Source organism: Notothenia rossii, assembly GCF_949606895.1.
Source record: "Notothenia rossii genome assembly, chromosome: 5".
Classification (NCBI taxonomy): Eukaryota; Metazoa; Chordata; class Actinopteri; order Perciformes; family Nototheniidae; genus Notothenia; species Notothenia rossii.
In genome coordinates this window covers 60,557,196-60,570,526 of record NC_136903.1, presented here as the reverse complement: position 1 = coordinate 60,570,526, position 13,331 = coordinate 60,557,196, and the positions used below count along the sequence as shown (strand labels likewise).

Here is a 13,331-nt window from a genome sequence, read left to right as displayed (position 1 = left end):
TGCAAAACGATTGTGGACTGCACCGACATCCATGTAGCTGCCCCCCCCCCAGTAAGATGAACCAAGCAAAGTTGACATACTCAACATACAGCTGTGCTCTTAAGTTTACATGAAGAATTTGTGAAATATTGGTAATAACAGGTTTAAATGATTATTAGTAATTAATTATATAATTTTCTCATCGTAGATGAGCAGACAGGGAGCCAGATGAGAAAAGCAGACTATGCAGCTGCCATTTCCCACATGGAAAAGAGAAAGGGCCAAGTGTATTTGAGTGGACAAAAGAGAAATCCCAAATACGAAAAATAAAATTATACAATTTACAGATATGTATACAAATAAATATATATCCTATATACACCATCACGTATAATGATGGTGTATGATGTAGAAGGAAGTGTGGTAGATAACAAGTAAATATAGAGTTACATACAGATCCATGTTACAGCAAAAGATGGAATCACTAAGAAGCACGCAGTATAATAATAATTACACGCAACAATTAAATAACTGCTCAGCATCTCCACCACAATCCCAATCTGCTGTGTCCTGTTTCCCTCCCCTCTGCATAACACCCCATCACACATACGACACACAACGCAGAGTCCGAGGGTGTTCAGAGTATGTTTATTTAAATGTCCTCCTCTCTACTGGCCAACACAGGGAGCATATCCTGGGTGTAGAATTGTTCCAGGAGGAGGAGATTGCCATGCCATGCAGGGTCTTTGGGGATGGGGAGGATGATCGCCTCCATCGTGGTCCACAGCAGCAGAGACTCCGGTCTGTGATGTGCAGCTGTTATATAATATACAATACATTTTTTTGAAAAACATTTGATCAAAAAATAAGGATTTGGTCAGGATCTAGAGTCAGTGTGTAGTTTATTAATTAATCAATGCTCTCTACATTAGGAAAACACATACCAGTGTACCAGAGGGAGTCACACACAGCTGTGCCTAGATAACCAAACAAATTGACAACAGGGATGCAAACTCATCAGGTATGAAAAAGGTGACAAGGATCCGAGCCCCCTGACCCCACAGAATATCGGCTTTAAAATTAGGAATAACAGGATTTTAGCAGTCAGAACAACTAAAGCAGCAGTGTTAATATTAACAGAAACGCCATAGAGTCACATCTAATAGAAATATATAAAAAGCATTTATTTTAATTGTGTAGCAGTCAGTTTACAATTTTGGCAGCACTGTTGAGCATTTTGAAAATGTATTTTCATGCCTCTGTGCAAGGCTTAGTCTTTCTATCTTTATAGCCACTGGTGTAAAGTAACTAAGTTCATAAACTCAACAAGTACTATACTTGGGCACAATTTTGAGATACTTGTACTTTACTTAAGTATTTCAATGTTTTGCTACTTTGTACTTCTACTCCACTACAGTTCAGAGGTAAATGGTGTACTTTTACTCCACTACATGTATATAATACCTTTAGTTACTTTACAGATGTGGATGAATGATGTGAAATATAATCAAGTGTTAAATCAGACTTTAGTTCCACCTGGAGTAAATCCAAAAGCTACCCTGCCTGCAGTATACAAAGTCATTCAAACTAGCTGCACCTTTACCAGCTTTGATAACACTTTAATGATCAGTCATTATAAAACATATCATATTATTCTGAAATGGACCAATCTGCAAAATGACTACTTTTACTGTCGCTACTTTCACTATATTTTGATAATAATAATTTTCTACTTTTACTTGAGGAACATTTGGAAGGCAGGACTTTTACTGTAACAGAGTATTCCTACACTCTGGTACTTCTACTTTTACTCAAATACAAGAACTGAGTACTTCTACTTTTAAAACGAAGGCTAAAGCTAACGTTAGCAGATAGTGACAATGTATGCTAGTTAGCTAGCTCAACGATAATATTGCGACGGGGGAAAAAAACTTTTCAGTGCATATCACGCTCTGCCGCTCCGACAGGGAGCTCTACTCTGAACACCTGAACGGCCCGTTCTAACAGCTGTTCACCAGCGGTCCAGTCTGTGCCACAGTGACTCCGGACGCACAGTTAATATTAACGAACGCACCGTAGGTAATGTAGCTGCTGAAGCTAGACCATCATCGCCGAGCAGCAGAGGCTTATTATACATCATGAGCAGACATAGCCGTGGGAACATGTTTCAAATGGGGGGTGCTGTGGGAATGACACCAGGGCTGGTTCTGACCAATGTGCTGCCCTCTAGGCAAGATTTTAGGTGGCAATGAAAAACCTCTACAAAAGACCAATACACTACAAAAAGAGAAACATATTGACATGGTGGACAGCTTATATAAAAGGCTTCAAATGTATTTAGTATTATAACATGTTTTAATTGGGGGGTGGATTTCACATCCTCTAGGGGGGTCCGGGGGTGCCCTCCCCCCGGGAAGATTTTTTTAACATTTTAAAGTAAAATGCTTCAATCTGGTGCACTTTGAGCGCCCAATTACTAGAGACTGATCTAGGGGGTACAACTCTAAACACCCATATGAAAAAGATCGGTTTGCATTTTATTCATCAAATATGTGAACATTTCCAATAACCTACCATAGCCAATAACAAATAAATGTAACTTATTTTATTTGTGTTGTTCATTCATATCTTATTTTACCAGTTAACATTTATTTATTTATTTATGCATATTTTTTAATCTCTCCAGTTTAAACGATATTTTTGGTTTACTGTCCTATAGTATACATTGGAATGATTTCAAACCTGTTTTTATTTGTCCTAATAATTATAAAGGAGTGCCTTGGAAATATATGTATACATAAATTGTGATCAAAACGTTTGAGACTCACTGAGATAACTTAGACTAAAGTGAACTATCTAAACACTCAGTCGTTTACCTCACTGAGCCTCTCAGTCTGACAGGACAGAACTCTCCCTCCATATTATTGTAGAAACGGGTTCTTATATCCGTTGGCCTAGCAGAAGCTAACAACAATCCCCGCCGGTACCGCGGTATCCCCGCGATATCCCCACGGTATCCCCTCTCTCTATCTCTCTCACTTTGGCTGTGAGTTGCGGGCGCCTGATAAGCCAACATCCCCCACTTTCATCACTACAGCGCCCATCGTACAGGGCAAATGGAAAATGTAACCGGGGTGAAAAGGGTGTTATCTTTACTTAATTATGAATGTTGTTACATCAAGGCTGAAAATTCGTTTTTTAAAAAATTATATTTGTATTTAATCTTGTGGAAGTGCAGATCCCCTGTCCTCCACCAGGGGGTGCTGCAGCACCCTCAGCACCCCTACTTCCCACGGCCCTGTGAGCAGAGCCGACAGGCAGGAAGACTCGAGCACACAGCTCGCGCTTCATTATAATATATAAAAAAAAGCTCGCGGCCGCACATTAATCCGGGTCCCAGACCCCCTCCCATACCCCAAAAATATTTTTATTGCAGATCTACAGGAATCATAAAAACGACCTATTTTGGATTCAAAACGGAGAATTTCGCCGAAAGGTGACAAGTTTGCATCCCTGGACAAGATAACCAAAATCCTTGAATCTACACAGCAAATAAACTCAAATGACACAACGAGATGTAAAAAGGAGATCACACATATAGTCGATATAGAACTGGCCGCTTCAATCTGAAGAGCAACTAAAACAAAACACGGGAGTGTATCTTGTTCTTGTGAACACTAATGTTATCCACAGCATACACAGACACCACAAAGTTCTTAAGGAGAAAACTAGTTGCTAAAACAAAACACGTTAGTGTACCTTGTTAGCTAGCTGACATTAACCTTAGACATTGCACTCATATTACTCACTGAAACCTTGTAAAGCCGGTCCCGCATGCTGGCTCTTACAGAACCGCTCCCTTTCGTGTATGTACAGCTCTCAACATGCCCAGACTTGTAGTGATTTTCACCTCTTTTTATACTTTTTCGCCTCATTCTGAAAGAAACAGGTGAAATTTACTAACGTGACAGCCATCTTTGTGATGGTGACGCGTATTGTGCGAGACCAGAGACCTGTAGTTCACTGAGCGGTTTCACACAAAAAAAATTGTAACTTCACAGTTTTACGACACATTTTTATTTTTTTGACTTGCAAAATGTTCTTTTAATTTGACAAACATCATATGTGTCATTCGTGGCACAATTCAAACGGGATCGAAAGATGACTTTTCTCTCTCCATTGACGTCAATGTATAATTTTCCGCTTCCGGGGTCCCATGGGTCGGAAGTAGATGGGCGGGACTTCGCCTCTCTATAGAGAACCGCAGTGACGCGTCGTAAAATCCGGAAGTACATCAACTTCTTCCGGTTCCTTCGTGAAAAACCAATGCAAATTCTCCATAGGATTTTGGAAAATAGCTCGAAATAAGGTCTGTGGTTGGCACACATTTAAGAGAGGGGTCACGTTTTGTTCAGCCGGATAATCTCCACATGTCAACCCTACTTTTATAATTTTTGAATCATAAATCTAGTCGCCAAAAGCGAAATGTTAACGTTATGCTATAAATGAACTACAAGCCAGTACAGCAGCAGGGTCGCACGACTTCAACGTCACGCCAACTTAAGATCGTTTCAACTGACTTGCACTGAAACTGCACTTTGAACACTTTAAATATATTAACATTTTAAACTGTATACCCCGGTTATCTAGGCCCTTTTTGTTTTGTTTAATGTATAACACGTTTATCTAGGCCCTTTTTGTTTTGTTTTATGTATACATGTCACACTGTGGCAAACGATATTTGCTTTGCTCCAGGTTGCAGCCACAGGTCTTCGCATGAAACGTGCTTGTTCTATCGTTTCCCGGCCAATGTTTTCCAAAGGAGAGTCTGGATTCGTGCCATGGGGTAAGCTGACGTTACATTTTTGTCCATGTCACGGTGAAATGTAAATGATGGGTAGTGACTGTATCGCCGTTTTAGAGATGGCGCTGCTGAAAAGACCGCAACATAAGTAAAGATAATGAATACATCCTATTAAAAAAACCTGTGTGGCTTATATGATAAGTCTAATTAGTACAAGCAGCATAACGTTTCACCATGTAACTAAAGATTGGAGTCAGGGAAATCAGTTTGACATATTGAACTAATAACAAATCACCTCTGGCTGGCAGAGAACTCTCTGCTCCATAGCTTCTCTTGGACGTAAAATCACATGTACATTTTACATTTATATTCAATTTAATATTCCATCCCTCACTTATATTTTGTTTTTCTTGTTATGCTGCTGCAACACAAACATTTCCCAAATTGGGATCAATACAGTAATATCTTATCTTAATTAATTAAGAAATATAACTATTATAATTAGTGTAGCAGCTGACACCTATTTTCAATATGGATTAATCTACCATTTATTTCTTTAGTTCAATTTTCATCTATAAAAATGTCGAAATAGTGAAAATGTTCATGAGACTTATCAAAGTGCAAGGTTATATCTTAGCCTATGTACTGTATGTCTTAATGCTCTTACAGTATATGTGACGGTGTGACTTCAATGAAACCAATATTTTATATCTTCCCAACAGACGAGCTGACAGGAAACCTAACACTCTAACAACCACAACATTGCAAAGGCGAGTACATTTAAATTAAAAACAATTCACCATTTTTTTATTTCTTCTTCCTTGCAGTGAGGTGAAGCTGACCTTGCACTTGGTGCCAGTAAGGATGTTCCTCACGCAGGCTGAATGTTTCTCCTTCCTTACTGACACAGAAGCCCTTGATTTGCAATGCTTCACTAATTGTCATTTCCCTGGCTCCGTAGGGACACTTTACCTCCAGCACAGCGGAAGACCCTACCAGACCATCTGGAGATGCCCCCAACAATCCTGATAGGGAGAGCCACAAATCTGATTCATGGACCTGCATCTGGGTTGCAGTGGTGAATGCCCTGACGCCCTCACATTCATTCATAGTCCCCCACTGTACAGACAAAACACCATCAAGGGCCTGTTGTTGCCCTAGCACCCTGGCAATAAGGGAAGCAGTCACACGCTTTGACCTCAGGACAGCTCCAAAGTTGCTGGCAGTCAACCTTCATTTCCTGAACAAATGCCAGTTTGGGTTGGTTCGCTGACCAGTGGTTGCCACCTGAATTGCCCTCTGTTGCTCTTCAGACAATGCCATGCTTGCCACAATTGCCTCAGGTCCCTGATGCCCAACAGATTTGATCATTTCAGGAACAGTAAGTGTTTCCAAGCCGTAGTGTTCCTCTTCTGGCTCGGGGGAGAGAAGCCAAGAAATTCCTGAAAACCTGCCCCTGAGTCTGTCCCTCAGCCAGTCACGATCTTCGGAGGTGGGCTCTCTTGTCAGCGGGTTCAATTAGTTATTGGTTTCAACAGTCACATTAAAACAGTTACTAAATCAGCTTACCATCACCTAAAGAACATATCTAGGATTAAAAGACTAATGTCAGAGCAGGATTTGGAAAAACGTGTCCATGCTTTTATCTTCAGTAGACTGGACTACTGCAATGGTGTCTTCACAGGTCTCACTAAAATATCTATTAGAAAGCTGCAGCTGATTCAGAACACCACTGCTCGAGTCCTTACCAATACTAAGAAAGTGGATCACATCGCTCCAGTTCTGAAGTCTTTACACTGGCTTCCTGTGTGTCAAAGAATAGATTTCAAAATACTGCTGCTGTTTATAAACAGGGATGCAAACACAGGTATGGTGAAAAAAGAGAGAACTATTCGAAGCAGAAAAAAAACCGCGTAATATACCGTCTGACAAAGGCCTGTGCTATAATGCTTCAATTAACTGGCTATTCTTTATAATATACTCAGATCAGTAGGAGACAGAGATGTTAAGTTATAAATCAAGGGGTTTTACTATTATTATTTACAGGTAGATATTATCGAGGGCATAACTTTGGTTTAAGAAGTGGGGGACACACAAAACAGGGGGTCCTCCGCAATGAAACATCTAATATCATTATATATAATGAGTGCAAACTTATCTAGTATCCTATCCATATGAACCTGTTTATTTGTGGGGGGACCTCACCTCCTCTAGGGGGGTCCGGGGGCATGCTCCCCCGGGAAGATTTTTTTCTTTAAATTGAAGTTAAATGCATCAATCTGGTGCACTTTGAGGGCAAAATTGTATGGATACATCTCTCAACACTCATATAAAACAGAACTGTATAATGCTTCAATTAACTGGCTATTCTTTATAATACAGTATACTCAGATCAAGAGGAGACATAGATGTTAAGTTATAAATCAAGGGTTTTTATTATTATTTACAGGTAGATATTATACACTTTTGACTTTAAGGGTTTTTCTTCTTCTTTGCACGCACAAGTGTTTCTACTGCTTTACGTCTAGCAGCATTCCGTTGCTTAGCTGCATGTCTCAACCTTGCTTCTTTCTTTCTCCTCTTGCTGTGCTGTCCTCTTGCTCTCTTGGGAACTTGCACATGTTTTCTTGAAGCCATACTCCACCTGTCTCCTCCCTTTCTCCATAAGCCTCTCCTCTCTCTGTGCTTTATCCCTTCTTGCAGCAGACCTCATGTTGCGGCACAGTGTTCTGTCAACTGGTCCAAACTTTTCGTCTTCTCTCTTAAACATCATGGTGGCAGTCATGCCCCTAGACTTCATGGCATACTTTGCTGTCTGAATTGCATCGAGCGTGGCAATGTTCATTCTTGAGCTTTTAGGGTCAAGAATATCTCCCATTAAGTTAAATGAGGACTCCACCATGGGCCCATGGAAGATAGAAAGAGCACCTCTGATAACCCCACTGAGAGCCATCAAGGGCCTGTTGTTGCCCTAGCACCCTGGCAATAAGGGAAGCAGTCACACGCTTTGACCTCAGGACAGCTCCAAAGTTGCTGGCAGTCAACCTTCATTTCCTGAACAAATGCCAGTTTGGGTTGGTTCGCTGACCAGTGGTTGCCACCTGAATTGCCCTCTGTTGCTCTTCAGACAATGCCATGCTTGCCACAATTGCCTCAGGTCCCTGATGCCCAACAGATTTGATCATTTCAGGAACAGTAAGTGTTTCCAAGCCGTAGTGTTCCTCTTCTGGCTCGGGGGAGAGAAGCCAAGAAATTCCTGAAAACCTGCCCCTGAGTCTGTCCCTCAGCCAGTCACGATCTTCGGAGGTGGGCTCTCTTGTCAGCGGGTTCAATTAGTTATTGGTTTCAACAGTCACATTAAAACAGTTACTAAATCAGCTTACCATCACCTAAAGAACATATCTAGGATTAAAAGACTAATGTCAGAGCAGGATTTGGAAAAACGTGTCCATGCTTTTATCTTCAGTAGACTGGACTACTGCAATGGTGTCTTCACAGGTCTCACTAAAATATCTATTAGAAAGCTGCAGCTGATTCAGAACACCACTGCTCGAGTCCTTACCAATACTAAGAAAGTGGATCACATCGCTCCAGTTCTGAAGTCTTTACACTGGCTTCCTGTGTGTCAAAGAATAGATTTCAAAATACTGCTGCTGTTTAGCACTGAATGGTTTAGGACCAAAATGCATTTCTGACCTCCAGCTAAATTATGAACCATCCAAGTCTCTCGGGTCTTCAGGGACTGGTCAGCTTTCTGTCCCCAGAGTCAGAACTAAACATGGTAAAGCAGCGTTCAGTTATTATGCTCCAAATATCTGGAACAAACTCCCAGAAACCTGCAGGTCCGCTGCAACTCTTAATACTTTTAAATCCAGGCTGAAGACTTTTCTTTTTGTCGCTGCTTTTAATTGAACTATTCATATCTTAGACTGCACTGTAACTTTTATCCATGTATTTTTTCTCTTAATGTTTATTTTATTAGCTTTTCTTTTTAATGACTGATTTTATATGCCATTTTCTTAATGTCTTTCATTTTTTGTAAAGCACTTTGAATTGCCTTGTGTTGAAAAGTGCTATATAAATAAACTTGCCTTGCCTAATAAAGATTTCATGTGACACAAACAATTGATTTTTTGATGGGAATTAATGTGAATAAATTAACTCTAGATTAACGGTACTCTTGCTATCACTACTCACCGACACTATAAACCTTGTCCCTCATGCTAGCCCTGACAACACCGGTAAGCACACCTTCATCTAGGCTGCACTGTTACTAGTCCTGACTTGTAGTGGTTCTCTTCTCTATCTACACTCTTCTTGTCATCTTTGTAAAACGATATCAGACTGGTAATTGACACAGCCATGACTTCTAGTTAAATTCAGTGTGGCTAAAATGAAAAGCTCTGTTAAAATATGCAAGCACGCGAAAGTCAAATTCAGCTTTATTGTCAAAAATGCTACATGTGTTATACATCCAGAAATATCGAAATATTGTTTCCCACAGTGTGACATGTAGCCTATACATAAAACAAAACAAAAAGGGCCTAGATAAACGTGGTATACATTAAACAAACAAAAAAGGGCCTAGATAACCGGGGTATACAGTTTAAAATGTTAATATATTTAAAGTGTTCAAAGTGCAGTTTCAGTGCAAGTCAGTTGAAACGATCTTAAATTGGCGTGACGTTGAAGTCGTGCGACCCTGCTGCTGTACTGGCTTGTAGTTCGTTTATAGCATAACGTTAGCATTTCGCTTTTGGCGACTAGATTTATGATTCAAAAATTATAAAAGTAGGGTTGACATGTGGAGATTATCCGGCTGAACAAAACGTGATCCCTCTCTTAAATGTGTGTCAACCACAGACCTTATTTCGAGCTATTTTCCAAAATCCTATGGAGAATTTGCATTGGTTTTTCACGAAGGAACCGGAAGAAGTTTACTTCCGGGTTTTACGGCGCGTCACTGCGGTTCTCTATTTGAGCCTCTAATGCTGGTTGGCAGGGAAACGGGGTTCAGGGGGAGTGGCTGTACTCGTAGGATAGAAAAGGGGGAAGTGACATCTGACTCAGAGGTCGCGCGGAGAGGAACGTGTTGCCCACATTCTGTTACTGAGTTTAGGCTAGTTAGCTAGCAGGTTTATTGTTTTGGGTGCAGTCACTTTTGTCTCCACTTGCTCTTCAAATAAATGTTGAAAGAAAAAGTAAATCTGTTTACAGTTCTGTTTGTTATGGGTGTTGAGCAGTGTTGGGCAAGTTACTTTTAAAAAGTAACGAGTAATAGTTATAGTTACTGCTCTCAAAAAAATAACTAGTTACTTTATTAGTTACTAAATCATAAAAGTAACTAGTAACGAGTTACTTTACTTTAAAAAATAATAACAACAAAAATACAAGTCTTTGTGTTGTTTTTTGCTGACTAGTTCACTGAAGGCAACAGACTCGACCGTTGCGATGGGCAGCATGTCCTCAACAAAATACCTGGCAATCTATTTAGTGGACTCTGGGTGTGGCGATTTGAAAGAATCGTTTTTTGGCTGTTTAGATGGTGTTGCTCCATCTGGGTCACTGAAGGTGGGATCTTTGGCGACTAGTTTTATAGCCCCATGTTATGTACATTAGTTAGGTGCTTCAGGATATTGGCATTGCTGTTATTCGATGTGGACAACGCTTTCTGTCCTGCACACAGTTTACATTTGACCGTAATATTTTTTGCGCCCTTTATCCCCACAAATTGAAAATAGTGGTTATATCTCCAAGTTGTAAATGCGCTGCTGCTCTCGCTGATACTTGCATCTGCCATTGTGTGTGTGTGTGCTGGTGGTGAGCGTTGCCGTGTGTGTGTGTTAGCATTAGCAAGTGTTCGTGTGTGTGTAATCTCCCCATAAGGCAAGACCCGCCCAACTCTGTCTCTGATTGGCTTACCCTGAAATGTTACCCTGCGTTAACCAATCATCACTCCTCTCTGGTTACTTTCACTTTTCCATGGTGCTGTGAGAGGACATCGCTGTATTCGCCTGTAAATTACATCCGCAGGGAGATTCGGTTCAGTTCCATCACATAATGTAACGCAGTAACGCACCCATTTAAATCACAGTAACTATAACGGCGTTACTTAATGGGAATATGTAACTAGTAACGCTATTAGTTTCCGCAAAAAGTAGTTGTGTTACAGTAACGCGTTACTTTGTAACGCGTTAGTCCCAACACTGGTGTTGAGAGATGTATCCATAGATTTAGTTCCTAATTTTGATCTTAAAGTGCACCAGATTGATGCATTTAACTTCAACATTTAAAAATCTCTTCCCGGGGGAGCATGCCCCGGACCCCCCTAGAGGAGGTGAGGTCCACCACCTGCCCACACCCCCTGTTAAATTGTCTCATCCACATTGAGGATGCTTCCTGCTCCCATGTTTTATTCCATGCGTCAAGTCAGGCAAATTTGGTCCAAATGTTATTGATCTGTTAACATTAAAATCACTAAATATATGCTGTAACTATTTTGCTCTAGGCAACTCAAGGGCTCAGGTTATGTGATTACTATATGAATAATGGTCCAAAATAACATTAAATGCATAGGGTTTTTTGTTAAGTAACATACTTTCGTCGCCAGCCGATACATGCAGCGCATTAAAGACCCAGTGAAGTGCATGTTTTTGCACCAAAATGAAATGGCAGTTTCATTCCTTACATATCATTGTGCCTGTTCATGGCTAAAATATTTTTTAATAATTCATAATTAATGAATTCATAATTTTGCCGTCTGAGCCTAACGGAAGTTGCAGACGATAGTGGCTGTGACGTCACAAGATGTACCCAGTTGCGATTGTAAACATGGCGGAGACTTTGGAAAGTGATACTAGTGTGAGAGAAATGATTGATTTGGACAGCTTGTCGGACAGGATAGAAGAGGAAAGTGATCAATTTGGTGCACTTTGAGGGCAACATTAAGAGATTTATGGATACAGCTCTCAACACTCATATGAAACATATATTTCAATAATCAAAAAACATTGGAAGGATTTCTTAACCTATTTTATACAATTAATATTACATAGATGGAAATATTTGTTTACATAGATGACCAAACCCACTGAGATAACTTAGGCTACAGTTTAACTCCCTGAGCTGACGTTATCTCTCTCAGTCCCACAGGAGAGCACTCTCCCTCTCCTTATTGTTGAAACAGCTAATCTCCGTTAGCTCCGAGCTAGCACCAGATGCTAACGACAACCCTGTAACTCTCTCAGTCTCTCTTTCTCTCTCTCTCGAATCGACCAGTGGCCTTTATTTATCATGATCAATCAAAGAATCTACGAAACAATGACACCAGCCAGGCTCACCTTCATCTTTTGGGAACAGAAACATCGCCACTTCGGCAGACTTGACATTACTACAGCCAGCGGCAATGCATCGTTTCCCCTGTGTTTTTCATCCCTCTTTCTTCACTGTCGCCTCCATTGTCAGGTTTTCTCGATTGGCAATCACTTCCAGTCGACTCCGACACACTTTCCAGGAAAATACTAGCTCAAAAACGTTGAGAAATTCGACTTTGAAAAAGAGAAAAAACGAACGGTGGTGAATGTAAACAGTGCGGCGGCGTCCATCTCGTGACATCATGCAGTAGATCGCAAGCCACGCCCACGAAGGCCCACTAGTCAAATTCGTTGCTATTCCAACATCCTTTGATATGGGTTCCAATGGACAATTTTGCTCATTACTATACGTATTAGCATAACAGATCATGCACAGGTGCACACTTCACAGGGTCTTTAAGTGGGCCTGTCTGTCAATGAATCCCCGAGCCACTTTTTCCTCCCAGTCCGCCCCTGGGCTCCAGAGTATTTTTGTTGGGTAATCTATGGTAGGGATAACCCATACAGTGGTGGGGCTCAAGTCAGTATTTGCAATGTAATTACATACACGCTCACCTTGACAGTGAAACGCCACGCGTGAGGTTTAGATTATTTCCCTGTCTCAATCCAAATTGAACTGTATGAAATAAAAACACACATTTGTCTTGTAGTAAATAAAAAGGGTGACCTGGAGCCAATCCTGCAATTTCCCCACAGGTGAAATAGTTGACATTGTTGAGATCTTCATAGTATGTTGAATACTTAAAACGATTAGTTATATAATCAAATATAATCAATTATATTCTTGTATAACCCACAATGAAAATGCTTCATATTTTAGGTTTTTCTATATATTTACAGTATAAACAAAACACAAGTGGTTTGTTAAATTGAGTGTTAGGCCTATAATGATTTATGTGTGTCACTGATAAGAGAGTAGGCAGTTTCTTCCCTCTCCTCTCACAGCACAGGGAGGGGGGCTCCGGACATAAGGAGAAATACATTGAGGCCTCAAAAAGGTGGTTATGTCATAGCCATAGAATATGTCTGATCATGTCCTTTTTACACAAACATGGGAAGGTGTGTCTTATGCCATAGCCAATAGAATATGTCTGGTCATGTCCAGTCCTGTACATCAGAGGCCATGCCCAGTTTCCACAAATATGGATATGGAAGAGGTGTCTTAGGTTTTTCTA

General features: G+C 40.6%; 1 long non-coding RNA gene across 1 annotated transcript; it reads left to right on the top strand.

The window, feature by feature from the left end:
- Positions 1–4,300: 4,300 nt before the first annotated feature.
- LOC307038588 lies at positions 4,301–9,223 on the top strand. Its single transcript, XR_013808044.1, has 4 exons — positions 4,301–4,348; positions 4,735–4,825; positions 5,506–5,553; positions 5,745–9,223. It is a non-coding gene; the product is annotated as an uncharacterized lncRNA (long non-coding RNA).
- Positions 9,224–13,331: the final 4,108 nt, after the last annotated feature.